Below are 15,659 nucleotides of genomic sequence, written 5' to 3' on the forward strand. Positions count from 1 at the left end.
CTCCCATGTGATCTTTCCATAAGAGAGTCGGTTTAAAAAACCCTATATTCCGAAATTAAAATAAATGTCATATAAATAAATGTTATATGAAAGGTGAGGTCGCAATGCTGGCTTGGCTTGTCCAGGACGTCTGAGGACGTCTGATGTTGATCCGCCGGCAAAGGCACTAGAAAAGTGATTCACAAACACCAAGAGACCAGGATTCGGCCAGGAGAAGAGTAGTAACAGGTTCAGGGTTCGAGTCTTCGAGTCTTGTGATTGGAAGAAGAAGAAGCGGGGTCAGGAAGAATGTTGAGCGTGCGCCGACTACACCTGCACCTTCCCTACGAGATTCCCATCGTGGGTTGCGAGCTTACGCCTTCTGTCCTCTCTCGTCGTCCAGATAACGCCATTACAAGCGATGATGTTTCTGAATCTGAATCGGCACCTGTAGATGGCTACTACCTCAGATTCAGATGGTATCGTATTATTCAGAGTGACAAAAAGGTTGCAGTATGCAGTGTCCATCCATCAGAGCTAGCCACTATACAGTGCCTGGAATGTGTGAAGGCTAAGATACCTGTTTCAAGAAGCTTTCATTGTTCACCAAAGTGCTATTCAGATTCATGGGGTCATCACCGTGCATTGCATGCACGAGCGGCCAGTGCAGTGCATGAGAATGGAACTGAGGACGATGAATTATTTGGGGGATTAGGCAGCACAGGGGGTCTGGTTGGTTCAACTTCAAGTTCAGGAATTCACAATGCATCTCTAAGCAATGGTTCTGCCTTGTTAAACCCCCCTAATGTTTCTGAAAGGGGTGGCGATGAGACATGGTATGAAGTTGGACGTTCAAAAACATATACACCAACAGCTGATGATGTGGGCTATGCTCTGAAGCTGGAATGTGTGGCAGTTGATGCAGCCACGGGAATACCAGTAGGTCCAGCCAGCACACTCCGCACTTCCCTAGTTATCCCAGCCCCTTCCCCCACTCCTCGACGCATGATTCCAGTCAATGCAGTTAATGGAATTGCAAATCTTGAGCTGGAAGGACGCACTGCAGCTTCTAGCAGAATTCCGATGCAGGCCCAGGGCTCGCCGCTAGCATAACAATGCCAGCGATGATGGTCCATTGCCTTGCCAAGTCTTCATGAACACGGTCAATGCGATCTAAGGTTAGCATTGGATACCCAGTTACCTAGTTTATTTTTAATATTCTTTCTGAATTTTTTAGGGAATATTTCTATGCTCTTCTTGTTTATGTTTATGTTAGGGTTTGATGATATAAGAAGTTTATTTTTAGTGTTCAATGTTTCGGGCATTGAATTTGCTCGCCATGAGTTCGTACAATTGTATTTATAATGGGTTTCAATTAATGGTTTGGTCTTATATTCTCTTGGTTTGTCGAGTACTATGAAATTTTTTCTATTATGTTGGCTTCATTGGTTGAAACGTAGTATAATGCAGGTTTATACTTGTATTATAACTTGAAACAATTTTGGTTTTTAGGGTTGTTATTGCTTTTTATAAACTTCATGATGGTAATAAACATCTTCCAGTACTATGCATGTGTAGACAGGATAATTTTATTAAATTGTGCACATGAAGCACCGCTTGCAGGGCAACGGTTAGGGTTGTGTACACGGTTAGCATATTTTTTATTACACTAAATAAATACTAGATAGTCTTTTTTAATGAGATAGAGTAATACATTGTAGGTCTCCTTGTAATTTAGGTTTGACAACTAGATCTTCCTCATTAGATTCACTTTCCAATATACTCATTTTTTTGTTTAGAATTTCAACTCTTAGCTTCTATGATAAATATCTGCTTGTTTCTGAATATGCTGGCAATAAATTGATCAGGGCTTTTAGTGAATGTGGAGAAAACAAAAATTAAAATCCATTACGAAGGTGCAGAGAAAGATCTGTCATAATTTAAGTTGCTGGTTTCAAACTATTGTCCCTCTAATCTACTTCATGGGACTTTATGTGATGCTCTTTATGCTATGCTCTATTATGGTTTGGTGAACCTCTCTTTCCTAGGTATATAATACTACTTTTTTGTAGTTTACTTGTGATACATTATTGTCCTTAGGATTTTAAGGAGGGAAAAAGAGTTTGTTTAGTCTGATTAGTTTCATTGGTTTAATGATCAATGTGATTTCTATGCTTGGAATTCTTTTTAATGTGGATGTAGAATTGTGTCTCATTTAAAAGTACATTGGAGACATATCAATAAATAATAAATTCAACCATAGAAATTTAGCTTCATATGTTTTAGAAATAGAATTTGTGTAATATATTATACTTTTTATTTAAACTTTACCATGAATCAATTCCTATAATATGGTATATTATATTGCTATTAAAAATAATAAGTTTATTGTATTATATTGTCATTAAAAATAATAAAGTTTTTTGCAAGCCTTCCACCATCTCATGATTTCTCATGCTTGCTTCGCTGCTACATATACTTATAATTTAAGTGACCAAACTCTCGTGCCAAAGCCTACAAGAAACGGTACGGGAGCATTCGTTTCCGGAAAAAAATGCAAAGAAAACTGAAGGGTACGGAAAAAGCTGTTTTGTACGGTCGTTTTCGTTTTTCAATGCATGAAACAGGTATCTCCCAAAATGAATGGTTTTAAAACGTTGTTTATTTATTTGTAACGCTTATCTCATTCCAAAGGTTGGTTTTCTAAGAAACTTTGCTCTGGTTCTTTTTGTAGATAGTGATACCCAAAACGAATGGTTTTTTACATGGTGTTCTGAAAAACGTTGTTTATTTATTTGTAACTCTTATCTCATTCCAAAGGTTGGTTTTCTAAGAAACTTTGCTCTGGTTCGTTTTGTAGATAGTTTTTAGGGGCGGTTTCATGGTGTGTCATAGTTAGCTTAAAATTTCTTTAACAATGTTTATTTAGGGATTTTGTTAGTTAAAATTATATTATTGGGATGTGTTGGTTATTGTTATGTTTTTCTAATGTTTTAATTATTTATTTAAAAGTGTATTTAGTGTAGAGTTTCTTATATAGTTTTAGTGTATTTATATTTAAAAATTATCTCTTTATACAAAACTATAAATTTAAATGCACACAGTTATATTATATATTATTTTTATTATTATAAAGATTAATTATTATTATAATGGATTAACAATAAAGTTTTGAAAGTTTGATGGTAAATTTTTTTAGGTTTTGTCTAGTTGTAGCGTTTATTGTTTTCAACCCTTTCTTTTTTCTATGCAAAATGTGAATGGAGGGAGCAACACTTCTTCCTATAGCAAGATAGTTGAAGGTAGTAGTAATTCTAAACAACCCTCTACTTTTGGCTCAATTCCCCAATCCCAATGGAGCTCAATTCAATCTTCACCATCCTATTACCCAACTAGGGAAACTACATCCTAGTAGTTGCTTACCAAATAGTACAATATGGAAGAATATACACATGATATGAGAGATCATGTACTCATCTAGAAATTTCTAGGGATATGGCCTTCAAAAAAATCCCACTCTCACTAGGTCCAAATCAAGTGGAAATGGAAAGGTCAAATCAAGCTTGAGTTCAATGCCAAAGGTTTCTTCACTATTAGAGGATCAAACATGGGTATTTGAGAATGACCTATGTAAGCAATACAAGCTTTGTTTCTTACTATGAATATTCGAGAATGTTCTATGTGAGCAACAAAACACTATGAGCAACTATGTATGAACCACATTATTGGAGAATGCCGATGACGTATACTTTGTTTTATGTTTTTCACATTTTTCTAGCTTTTTTCTCTCTCCTCGTTTCTTGAATGCGAAACCTCCAAACTTCGTTTCTCGTCCCGTTGTCGTTTCTCCTTTCGTTTCCCGTTTCTCGTTTCTGGTAACATAGTAAGAAATAAGGAGGATTTAGATTCAATAAATTCAGAAAATGTATACAATCTCGCTCCACTGTTTACCTCACCAGTTGCAATTTTGGAGCTGCTATGTAGGTCATATATGTTCACTGCATCTGGAGTGAATTCCACTCTCTTTCTGGTGTCGGAATGCATGATTTGATAAACTGAAAGCAGGTTTACCGAAAGTTTTGGAACATGAAGCACATCTTCAAAGCTTGCATGTAAAAGTTCCACTCTACCTTTTCTGGTGACCTCAATAGGTGAGTCATCTCCCATGAGGATGGGAGGTCCTTTGCATGCATCCAAAGAGGAATAGACTTTCTTTGCAACAACCATATGATATGATACACCAAAATCTACAATCCATGCATCACGGGAAGAATTAATTGCAACTAAAGCATGAAAATTGTTACCTTTCCCATGTGGTGGATCCTCAGTTTTCTTCTTGGTGCCCTGAGGGATGTGGTCCCCAAGGTTGTGCTTCTGAAGGATTTTTTCCATTTGGTCAATTTGTTTCTTCATGCAGGAGGATTCCGGATGGAATTCTCGGTGACAATAGGTGCATTTGTCTCATTTCTTCCCTTTCTCATTTCTGGAGCCGGAGGAGTCATTGAAGGCCTTGGTGTACCCTTCCTTCTTTGGATGGGAATGCGCTTTTCCCTTGTCTTTTTATTGCTGATTTTTTTGATTTGAATCAGATATGTGATTTTTATTGTGGCTGCCATCATGCACAGCAAGTGCATGCACTTTTGGAGGTTTGATTTTCCCCATGCCAATGAGTTTATCTTGCTCAAAAGTAAGGGACTCCATGAACTCTTTGAGAGAAGGCATAGTGTATGATTTACCTGTTGCGAGCCTTACTGAATGAAATGTAGACACAAAGACAAAGTATTCTAGTCTGAGCTTTGACATAATAGAGATAACTTGGCGACTCTCCTCCTTGGATTTGTCAATTCCACAACCCTTGAGTTGCAGCAATAGATCATTATATTTGGTGAAGAAGTCTTGAATTTTGTCATAGTTCTGTGGATCTAATGAGAGAAGCTCCAATTCGACTAGATGTCCTTTCATCTCATCCTGTTTCCCGTAGAGTTCTTCAACTTTTTTCCAAATCTCATTGGGAGTATTTCAAGGAGACAGATGAAATTGCAACTCTGGGGAGATGCACATGCATATGGATTCATGGGCCTCATCCATGCGGTTGAGGTACTTGGATTTCTCTATGGCTGAAGTGGGTTCCACTTCTACAGCTGTGGTAATCCTGTACAACCTTTTTTGATGAAGGTATCGAGCCATTTGGTCCTTCCATTCGTGATAGTTGTACGGTGTTAGGAATGATGCTTTGGGAAACTCCATTTTTCTATCGATCTTCGATCTCCAAGCTGTAATACCTGCAAAATAAAATACTGGTGCAACTTTTATCTAGCAACCGGTGGGCTCTGATACCATGTAAATGTGTTAAAAAACTTGCACAAATGAATCTAGCTAGTAAAGGTTGAACACACAACTTTGCAGAGCAAAAACACTAAAATAAAATCGAAGGAACAAAAAGAATGATTCATTTAAAAAATGGGTTACAATGCTCATGACATGATATAGCATTACTGGGTGAAGATCCCAAGGTAATGCACCTTAGTGGTGATCAATGAGAGGACTCAACAACTACAACAAGTTCTGGAGAGAACTAGCCAGTTTTGAAGTGAAAAGAGGAGAAAATTAAGGAGTAAATCATGCAAAAGAACTAGCCAGTTGCGGAGTGAAAGGAGGAGAAAATCATGGAGTAAATCATGCAGAATAACTAGCTAGTTGCGGAGTTAAGGAAGGATAAAATCCATGAGTAAATCATGAAGAAAGGATCTTGCATGTAGTCCCATGCTCTAACTAAGTGTCCGCATGTGCCGGTAATGAAGGTCCTAGGTGTGTAGTACCTCCAACACCCCCATTGAACACCAAGATGGGGAAAAATATAAAATGGGCCCTGGCAACTAAGGCCAAAGGTCATGCAAAATACAATGCAACTTGTACTAAAATTGAGGAAAGAGGGAAAACCTCATGGGAAATCCCCCCCTCAAAATACAATGTAATCAAAAGAAAAGAGGATGAAAAGATAATTGCTAAGTAACTGTGTCCTTCACTCCAAGACTATCGCGTAGAGAGCGAAACTTTCGCTCAGTGAATGTCTTGGTGAAGATGTCTGCAGTATGTTTTGCTGAAGGACAGAACTGCAAATCAATGACCCGATCATGTACTAAGTCTTTGATGTAGTGCATATGGATCTCTATGTGCTTTGTCCACTGCCGCTGTACTGGATCCCTGTAAAATTTGAGAGTACTTTGGTTGTCACACCAGATGATAATTGGTTGGTGGAACTGGACGCCCAACTCAGTGAGGAAGTGCTGTAGTCACAGAGCCTGAATGGTGATGTTGACTACTCCTCTGTACTCGGCGTAAGCTGAAGAGAGAGAAAAAGCAACCTGCTTCTTGCTCAACCAATAGATAGGGCCAGACCCTAGACTGAGTGAATATCTGAGGTGGACTTACGATCAATGCTATCGCTCGCCTAATTAAAATCTGTGAAGCCAAGGAGATTCAATGCAGTGCATGTTGCATAGTGAATCCCGAAGGTTATGGTGCCCTACACATATCGGAGGATGCGCTTGGCAGCATTCCAGTGCAGCTCATGCGGCTCCTACATGTATATGGAAACTGCACCTATTGCATATGAGAGATCTGGTCTGGAGTGGGTGAGGTATAGTAAGCTCCCCACTAATGGAGTGCCACCTCCATCCTCAAGGTGGAACCTAGATAGAAAAGGAGTCGGTGCTGGCTTGCAGTCAGTCATGTGAAATCTCTTGAGGAGATCCGTGCATACTTGGCCTGAGAGAGTTTGATGCCTGTGGCATCCTAGCTAATCTTAAGACCAAGGAAGAAGTGTAATGGACCCATGTTCGTCATCAAGAACCTATCATGCAAGGCCCTCTTGATTGTAGCAATGGCTAAGGCCGAGCTTTCGGTGATCAGGAGATCATCCACATATAAAACTAAGATAAGAAGAGAATCATATGTCCTGAGCATGTAAACATTTGGATCAGACTTACATCTTTCGAAGTTTTGTGATAAGAGAAAAGAATCCATCTTTGCATACCAAGCTCTCAGGGCCTGCTTAAGGCTATAGAGAGACTTCTTCAGTTTGCAAACTAAGGATGAATCCTGAGTGAAACCATGTGGCCGCTCCATGTAGATCTCCTCAGATAGGTCTCCGTGAAGAAAGGAATTCTTCACATCCATCTGATGTACTTCCCACCCCTGGGCAGTTGCAATGGCAAGTGCAAGGTGTATGGAATCCATCTTTTCTACTAGAACAAAGGTATCATCATAATCAATGCCATGCACTTGCTGGAAGCCTTTGGCTACTAGCCTAGCTTTCTGTTTGGTGATTTGCCCATCTGCAACACTCTTGGTCCTATGGCAGTGAGGGCAAGAGGAGGCTCAATAAACTCTGAGCTAGTCCTCCGCGGATCAGAATTATCCCCCATAAGACCATTTCTAGCGGCTGGGTGGTCTTGTGCATATATCTCACTTAAGCTCCTTGTTCTCTGATTTATGACAGGGGAAGTTGATTCACTGCTGGAACCCCGATCTGGGCTTGGATGTGGATCATCATATGCATGCACTAGATTTGTATCTGAAGACTCTGTCTCTGCATTTGCATGCTCTACCTCGGCATCTGCAAGCTCTGTATCTGCATTTGAGTGTATTGAGTCATCATCTCCGACATGAGGTAGATAAAAGGTGTCTGCATGTGGCAATTGAGGTGCATGCGAGAGACTTTCCTCAAATTTGACACTTCGCTCAATGATGAGCTTGTTCATAGAGGAAATCAGGAGTTGGTATCCCTTCACACCATCAGGGTATCCAACAAATATGCACTTAATTCTTTGTGGATCAAGAGCTTTCCTCTTTTCAGATGGGATCCTGGCCCATGCTCGGGAGGCAAAAACACAGAAGTGGGTGACCTCTGGTTTAGTGTCGCTCCAAGCCTCAAAGGGGGTCTGATGCTTGACAAACCTATCAGGAGATCTGTTCTGGATGTAGTTAGCACAATTAAGTGCTTCAGCCCATAGCTTATGAGGTAGTGACTTAGCATGCAGCATGGAGGAAGCCATCTCGTTGAGAGATCGATTCTTTCTCTCAGCAACTCCATTCTGTTGCAGAGTGTATGGAACTGTGTGTTGCAACTGTATGCCAAACTCAAGGTAAAAGTTCTGAAGTGCTATGTTAACATATTCCCCCCCATTGTCTGTATGGAAGGATGAGGAAAATGCCCCATGAGATCACTACGGATCAGATCTAGAGGAGAGGATGCTCTGTGAGTCTTGTCGGTGTTAAAAGCTTCTCTAGGATGTTTGCCAAGGACACACCCTTCACAGACTCCTTCAGAGAAACTGATATTTGGCAAGCCTTCCACCATCAATAAATGTAAGCACATACCTTGCTTTGTTGATGGAAGGATGAGGAAAATGCCCCATGAGATCACTATGGATCAGATCTAGAGGAGAGGATGCTCTGTGAGTCTTGTCGGTGTTAAAAGCTTCTCTAGGATGTTTGCCAAGGACACACCCTTCACAGACTCCTTTAGAGAAACTGATATTTGGCAAGCCTTCCACCATCTCATGCTTGCTTAGCTGCTGCATATACCTGTAATTTAAGTGACCAAACCTCTCGTGCCAAATCCTACTAATCATCAACATGTGTAAGCAATAAGGAGGATTTAGATTCAATAAATTAAGAAAATGTATACAGTTTGGCTCCATTGTTTACCTCACCGGTTGCACTTTTGGAGTTGTTATGTAGGTCATATATGTTCACTGCATCTGGAATGAATTCCATTCTCTTTTCGATATCGGAATGAGTGATATGATAAACAGAAAGTAGGTTTACTGAAATTTTTGGAACATGAAGCACATCTTCAAATCTTCCGTGTAAAAGTTCCACTCTACCTTCTTCGGTGACCTCAATAGGTGAGTCATCTCCCATGAGGATGGGGGTCCTTTGCATGCACCCAAAGAGGAATAGACTTCCTTTGTAGCAGCCATATGATGTGATGTACCAAAATCTATAATCCATGCATAAGGGGAAGAATTAATTGCAACTACAACATGAAAATTGTTACCTTTCCTGTGTGGCAGATCCTCAGTTTTCTTCTTGGCGCCCTGAGGGATGTGGTCCCCAAGGTTGTGCTTCTGAAAGATTTTTCCATTTGGTTGATTTGTTTCTTCATGCAGGAGGATTCCGGATGGAATCCTCGGTGAAAATAGGTGCATTTGTCTCCTTTCTTCCCTTTCTCATTTCTGGAGCCAGAGGAGTCATTGAAGGGCTTGGTGTACCCTTCCTTCTTTGGATGGGAATGCGCTTTTCCCTTGTCATTTTGCTGCTGATTTCTTTGATTTGAATCATATCTATGATTTTTATTGTGGCTGCCATCATGCACAGCAAGTGCATGCGCTTTTGGAGGTTTGATTTTCCCAATGCCAATGAGTTTATCTTGCTCAAAATTAAGGAACTCCATGAACTCTTTGAGAGAAGGCATAGTGTAGGATTTACCTACGAAGATAGAGTATTCTGGTCTGAGCTTTGACATAATAGAGAGAACTTGGTGACTCTCCTCCTTGGATTTGTCAATTCCACAATCCTTGAGTTGCAGCAATAGATCATTATATTTGGTGAAGAAGTCTTGAATTCTGTCATAGTTCCATGGATCCAACGAGAGTAGTTCCACTTCAACCAGATGTCCTTTCATCTCATCTTGTTTCCCGTAGAGTTCTTCAACCATTTTCCAAATCTCATTGGGAGTATTGCAGGCAGATAGATGAAACTACAACTCTAGGGATATTCACATGCATATGGATCTGTGGGCCTCATCCATGCGGTTGAGGTACTTGGATTTCTCTATGGCTGAAGTGGGTTCTACTTCTGCAGCCATGGTAATCCTGTACAACCCTTTCAAGCGAAGGTATCGAGCCATTTGGTCCTTCCATTCGTGATAGTTGTACGGTGTTAGGAACGATGCTTTGGGAAACTCCATTTTTCTGTCGATCTTTGATCTCCGAGCTGTAATACCTGCAAAATAAAATACTAGTGCAACTTTTACCTAGCAACCTGTGGGCTCTGATACCATGTAAATGTGTTAGAAAACCTACACAAATGAATCTAGCTAGTAAAGGTTGAACACACAGCTTTGTAGAGCAAAAACACTAAAAGAAAATCGAAAGGACAAAAAGAATGATTCATTTAGAAAATAAGTTACAATGCTCATGATATAGCATTATTGGGTGAATATCTCAAGGTAATGCACCATAGTGGTGATCAATGAGAGGACTCAACACCTACAACAAGTTTTGGAGAGAACTAGCCAGTTGCGGAGTGAAAGGAGGAGAAAATAAGGGAGTAAATCATGTAGAAGAACTAGCCAGTTGCAGAGTCAAAAGGAGGAGAAAATCATGGAGTAAATCATGCAGAATAACTAGCTATTTGTGGAGTTAAAGAAGGAGAAAATCAGGGAGTAAATCATGTAGAAAGGATCTTGCATGTAGTCCCATGCTCTAACTAAGTGTCTGCATGTGCCAGTAATGAAGGTCCTAGGTGTGTAGTACCTCCAACACAAAGCATAATGTTAAACCAAAGCCCAAATCTTGAAGGGGTTCAAATATTTTTGAATCTATTTTGATTTAATAGTTTATCAAATTCCAAGATCAAATTAAATTTCTTTTTGTAGGGAGAAAAAAAGCAATTTCTTTCACTGAGATAAAATAAGATACATTTTCAAATTTAAAGTCAAAATGGTGCTTCTGAAGTGATAAGCCTTTCCCATTCTCACCACTTTAGATTGGCATGAGTTTGAGTGATGAGGCTGGTTTCTGTCAAACAGTAAACACCTAAGAATTTTTTAAAATTAAACTCAAACAAAGCTTACCATTTGTAAGGATCACGTACAAGCACCCAGTGATAGTTGTCTACTACAAATTCATCTCTCCTCGCTTGTGGCTAATCCAAGTGTTCTTCAGTTGGCAATGAACCCATATTAAATTCATGGGCTTGGCACAACCTAATCGAACGATTGATAAATAAGGGAAAACCGTTGTTTGTATTCAGACTGATGCCCTTCCAAATGAACCTATGTTGTGTACAGAGATATGCGGTGAATAATTAGGAATATGTTAATAAAACAATTTATTTCCCAAAGCTATAAGAAAATAAGGGCAAACTCACTTTAGAAATTCTTAATGCTAATGTTCCATCTTCACTCAAATTATGGTGGAAACAGATTGTACTGGAAATAGGAAGCTTTCAGGAAAGATTGCAACAACGTTAAGAAATTCAGTTGAATTTGGAGGATATGAATGCAATGGCAAGGAAAATCTATTAAACTTCAATGAACAAATATGTTGCATAAATCTACCACCATTGGAATAGGAATATTTAATCCCATGAAGCCACTGGTGGCTTGGGCTGAAGGTCCCTCACCAATTTGAAGAATATATGACTTTCTAATGCTATTTCTCAAAGGAAACCCAAAAAAACAATGTTCTGACACCATAGGGCGTTTATTACTAGCTTCATATTTGCTAAAATTTGAATTTTTTTGTCTTACAAACGTTCTGAAGCTAAGTTTTCTTCTCTAAGCATAGATGCAGATGAACAATTTGCAAATGATGAGAAGAATTAGGCATTTAAAAAGTTAAATTTGCATGCTTGCTAGTTCCTAAAGAATATCCCAATAACTCCAGTAGATATAAAGAGAAAATTCTTTGTAGGAAAGGAAAAGGGAAATCTGTTAAAATTAAAGATCAAATATGTTGCATAAATCTACCACGAACGATGTTGAAACAATACATTTATATTGGTCCCATAAAGAATCATGAACCTACCAAGTTCCAACGCTAAAATATTTTTTAAAACATATATATGGAAATTTGTTCATCTCTTTATTGGATGCATTATGCATTTGATATTCATAAGTTCTCTTCATGGGAGCACTTCTTCTTCTTCTTTATTGGCACGCACTTAGTGTTTGATTCTTGGTGACATGCTTGGTTTTTTCAACACTTGGATATTTGCTTGTTGGCACTCTCGGTCTGCTGGCTGAGATTCGAAAAGTGTAATGACAGAAACCAAAAGTGGAATTGTGTGGGGATGGTTCCCTAGTGGTGATCTTCACCATTTCACAATATACACTTAGTTGACTTGAAACCCAAATAAACCATAAGCCAAATTGACTTGAACAAAATTTCATATTTTTGGCACATTACTGATCCTGTTAGATTAGCCATTTTCCTGGCTATTTTCGAACTTAGTTTTTACTTGTGTCTCTTCTAGTTTTATCTGCAAATCATTGCAAAAACCACTACCATTTAATGCCTGAAACCCAAATAAACCATAAGCCAAATTGACTTGAAAAAAATTTCATATTTTTGGCACATTACTGATCCTGTTAGATTAGCCATTTTCCTGGCTATTTTCGAACATAGTGTTTACTTGTGTCTCTTCTAGTTTTATCTGCAAATCATTGCAAAAACCACTACCATTTAGTGCCCCCTCAAACAATAGAATCGATGAAGCTTTTACCAAGCGAAATCATACTAATTTCCATGGCTAATTCATGCTAAAATTACTGTGTTTTGGTTGCTACTTCCCTAGCAAAATCATGACTTTGTCAATGGCATTTCGTGGCCCTTCAATACAACGATTTTATGGTTGCCTTACCAACTAAATTTTTGCTCCCTTTTGTTGTGACTTGGTTGGTAAATTCTCAGCAAAATCATGGATCCAATCCTAGTGAATTAGTCCTCTTTTTATATTGCATTTTCGTAACCAAAACACCCATGAAAAACAAAGTTCTTGGCTCTATCAACCATGTCTCAACCATATCTGCAATTGTAAATTTGTGATATGCATATTACATTCATTTTCAACCTTCATTAGTTTCATCTTATTGGACCCTGGTTGTCCACACATCTGCCACTGCTCACAAATTAGCCATATTTTCATTCTTGGTTTGATCAAATATCACTGGTGATATGTTTCTCCCACTATCATTTTTCATTGTAAGCATGTTTTTTGCATCTGCATTCAAATCTTTCAAGGCAATGTCCTAGTTTATTGTAGGATCCATTGACAGAAAAGAGACACTTATAGTCACTATATGAAAAACGTATCACCATTTGATATATTGATTGATCTAGATTCTATAGGAAGGGGAAGTTGGGTAGAATGTATCATATACATGAGCTCCAGCTTGAATTTCATAGCCCCAATATCTCAATGCAGCATTAACATATATACAATTACTTAGGTTTGTTACAAGGTAATAGAAAAACTTTAGTGGGTTTGCAAATGCTCTTGATCCTTTCTATAACATGTTGTCAAGCTTCTCAAAATTAAGAAAATTGAGATAAACAAAGAAGAAATGTGTCATCGTTTTATCGTTGCAATGTAACTAAGTTGGCAATCAGAATCATGATTGGCCTCTAGAGAATGCCCTTTCTACCAGTGAATTCAATACCAAAACTAAGGATTTTAAGAAGATCCATCCTTGAGTTCTCTCCACTGGTGAATGACTAATTAATGATAAGTATAGAATATCTATTTCTATTTGGCAATAAAACATATTCCTAGGAGATCTTTGATATGACCAATGAGGAAGTTTAATCTAGTTGCCATCGACAATATCACAATCATAAAAAGAAGTGCAAATAGAACATTTCTTGCCCATTCATTCACTATTCCATCTCATTGCTATGAACATATATGCCTCATATTCATTGCAGAACCCTGGCATTGTTATGACAACAATTCAATGACTTTTGTCGGTGCAATTAAAAACATTGTGCGATAGATGCAGCAAAAGGTGATAATGCCCCAGTCATGGTACTAACACTAAGGTATACCATTGATAATCATTGAGTAATACAACCCTATAATATCTTGAATACAACTCTATTATGATGCAAAGGATAACGGGAAAAAACGTTTGGGCCATAATGTCAGGATAAGATTTGTGGAACATCTCTTAATCTGGATTGAATCTTGCGTTACAATTGTTTTCCACTTTCCAGTTTCTCTTCAAAGACAAAAGTTGCTATCTCACCTGGATGGTCCTCCCCGAAGGATCACTTTGACAATGAGGTTTGTACTGTACTGAAGCCCCTGGCATTTTTCATTTTCGGCCCCTTTAGCAATCACATTAACTATTCCTCGGGATGATGCTCATTTGACGATGATTTACAATGCCGCACATTCATTCATCAAAGAATGTCATTCTACAAGCAGTTTAATGCCATTGCCTTTGAGAAGAATTCTTAGATCGGAAAGTCTTCCTATGAGTACATCAAATAGTACTAGCTTGCTTAAGCTTGTTGCAGGTCAAAGCTTCCCTACTGAAAACATGGTAATGAATTGAGAATTGCGATGTGATTTCCGAGCACTACCCGAGCTATGAGCAGCGATGGCCATAAAGGGGAATGATGGAGGGGATCGAAAGAAATTGGCAAAAGAGAAAGATGGTTGATCAAGATATAAATCGGGAGTTCCATTGTCTTAGAAAAATATTGTCCATAGGGGAAAGATTAGGAGGCATCATTGCTGGAGAAATGGCCGTCAACAATTCTCCAACTAAGTAACCTTTATATGTTGGCAGAAGTGAGCCAAATTCAAATGGAAGCGCATTGAGAACAGCTGGCCCAGCGTGCAATGTTAAACCAATGCCCAACGCTTGAAGGGGTTCGACAACTGATCCTCAAAGTCAGTGATTCTTTGAATCATAAATTCTGGAAATATTTTGGAATCTATTTTGATTTAATGGTTTATCAAATTCCAAGATCAAATTAAATTTCTTTTCTTTTTAGATTTAAAGTCAAAATGGTGCTTCTCATAAGCCTTTCCCATTCTCACCACTTCAGATTGGCATTTGTTTGAGTGATGAGGCTGGTTTCTACAGTGAACACAAACGAAGCTTACCATCTGTAAGATCACGTACAAGCACCCCGTGATAGTTGTCTACTACAAACTCATCCCTCCTCGCTTCTCGATAATCCAAGCATTCTTCAATTGGCAACTAAACCATATTAAATTTAGGATCTTGGTACAACCTAACAGAACGGTTAATAAATATGGGAAAACTGCTCTTTGTATTCAGACTGATGCCCTTCCAATTGAACCTGCGTTGTGTACAGAGATATGCAATGAATAATTAGGAATATGTTAATAAAACCCAATTTATTTCCCAAAGCGATAAGAAAATAAGGGCAAACTCACTTCAGAAATTCTTAATTCTACCGTTCCATCTTCACTCAGATTGTGGTGGAAATAGGAAGCTTTCACGAAGGATTGCAGGAAGAAAATGAGACAACATTAAGAAATTTAGTTGAATTTGGAGAAGATGAATGTGATGGCAAGGAATATCTGTTAAACTTCAAAGATCAAATATGTTGCATAAATCTACCACCATTCGAAGAGGAACATTTAATCCCATGAAGCTAGTGATGCGTTGGGCTGAAGGTCCCTCACCAATTTGATGTCGAAATTTCTCATTTCCCACCCCGATTTTCAGTTTCTCCTTATTTCTCCCATATAGTTAAATGCCCTTTCCCATAACCATACATTTAACAAGCTGAAAAAAATAAATTTGCTGAAAACACAAATTCTGGAAATTTTACAGAATGCTGGAAATTGCAGAAATAAAAATCAGCAGTAATAAAAAGCCATTAAAACACATTTAAACACTGAGATTT

The 15,659-nt window shown here is 38.5% G+C and overlaps 1 pseudogene; it reads left to right on the forward strand.

Moving 5' to 3' along the window:
• Window positions 1-288: 288 nt before the first annotated feature.
• LOC149189935 (carbon catabolite repressor protein 4 homolog 2 pseudogene) lies at window positions 289-1,092 on the forward strand (annotated as a pseudogene).
• Window positions 1,093-15,659: the final 14,567 nt, after the last annotated feature.

This window comes from Pinus tabuliformis, chromosome 3_1 (genome assembly GCF_031772625.1).
Source record: "Pinus tabuliformis cultivar Carrire ecotype Pingquan chromosome 3_1, CPIR1, whole genome shotgun sequence".
In the NCBI taxonomy this organism is placed as follows: domain Eukaryota; kingdom Viridiplantae; phylum Streptophyta; class Pinopsida; order Pinales; family Pinaceae; genus Pinus; species Pinus tabuliformis.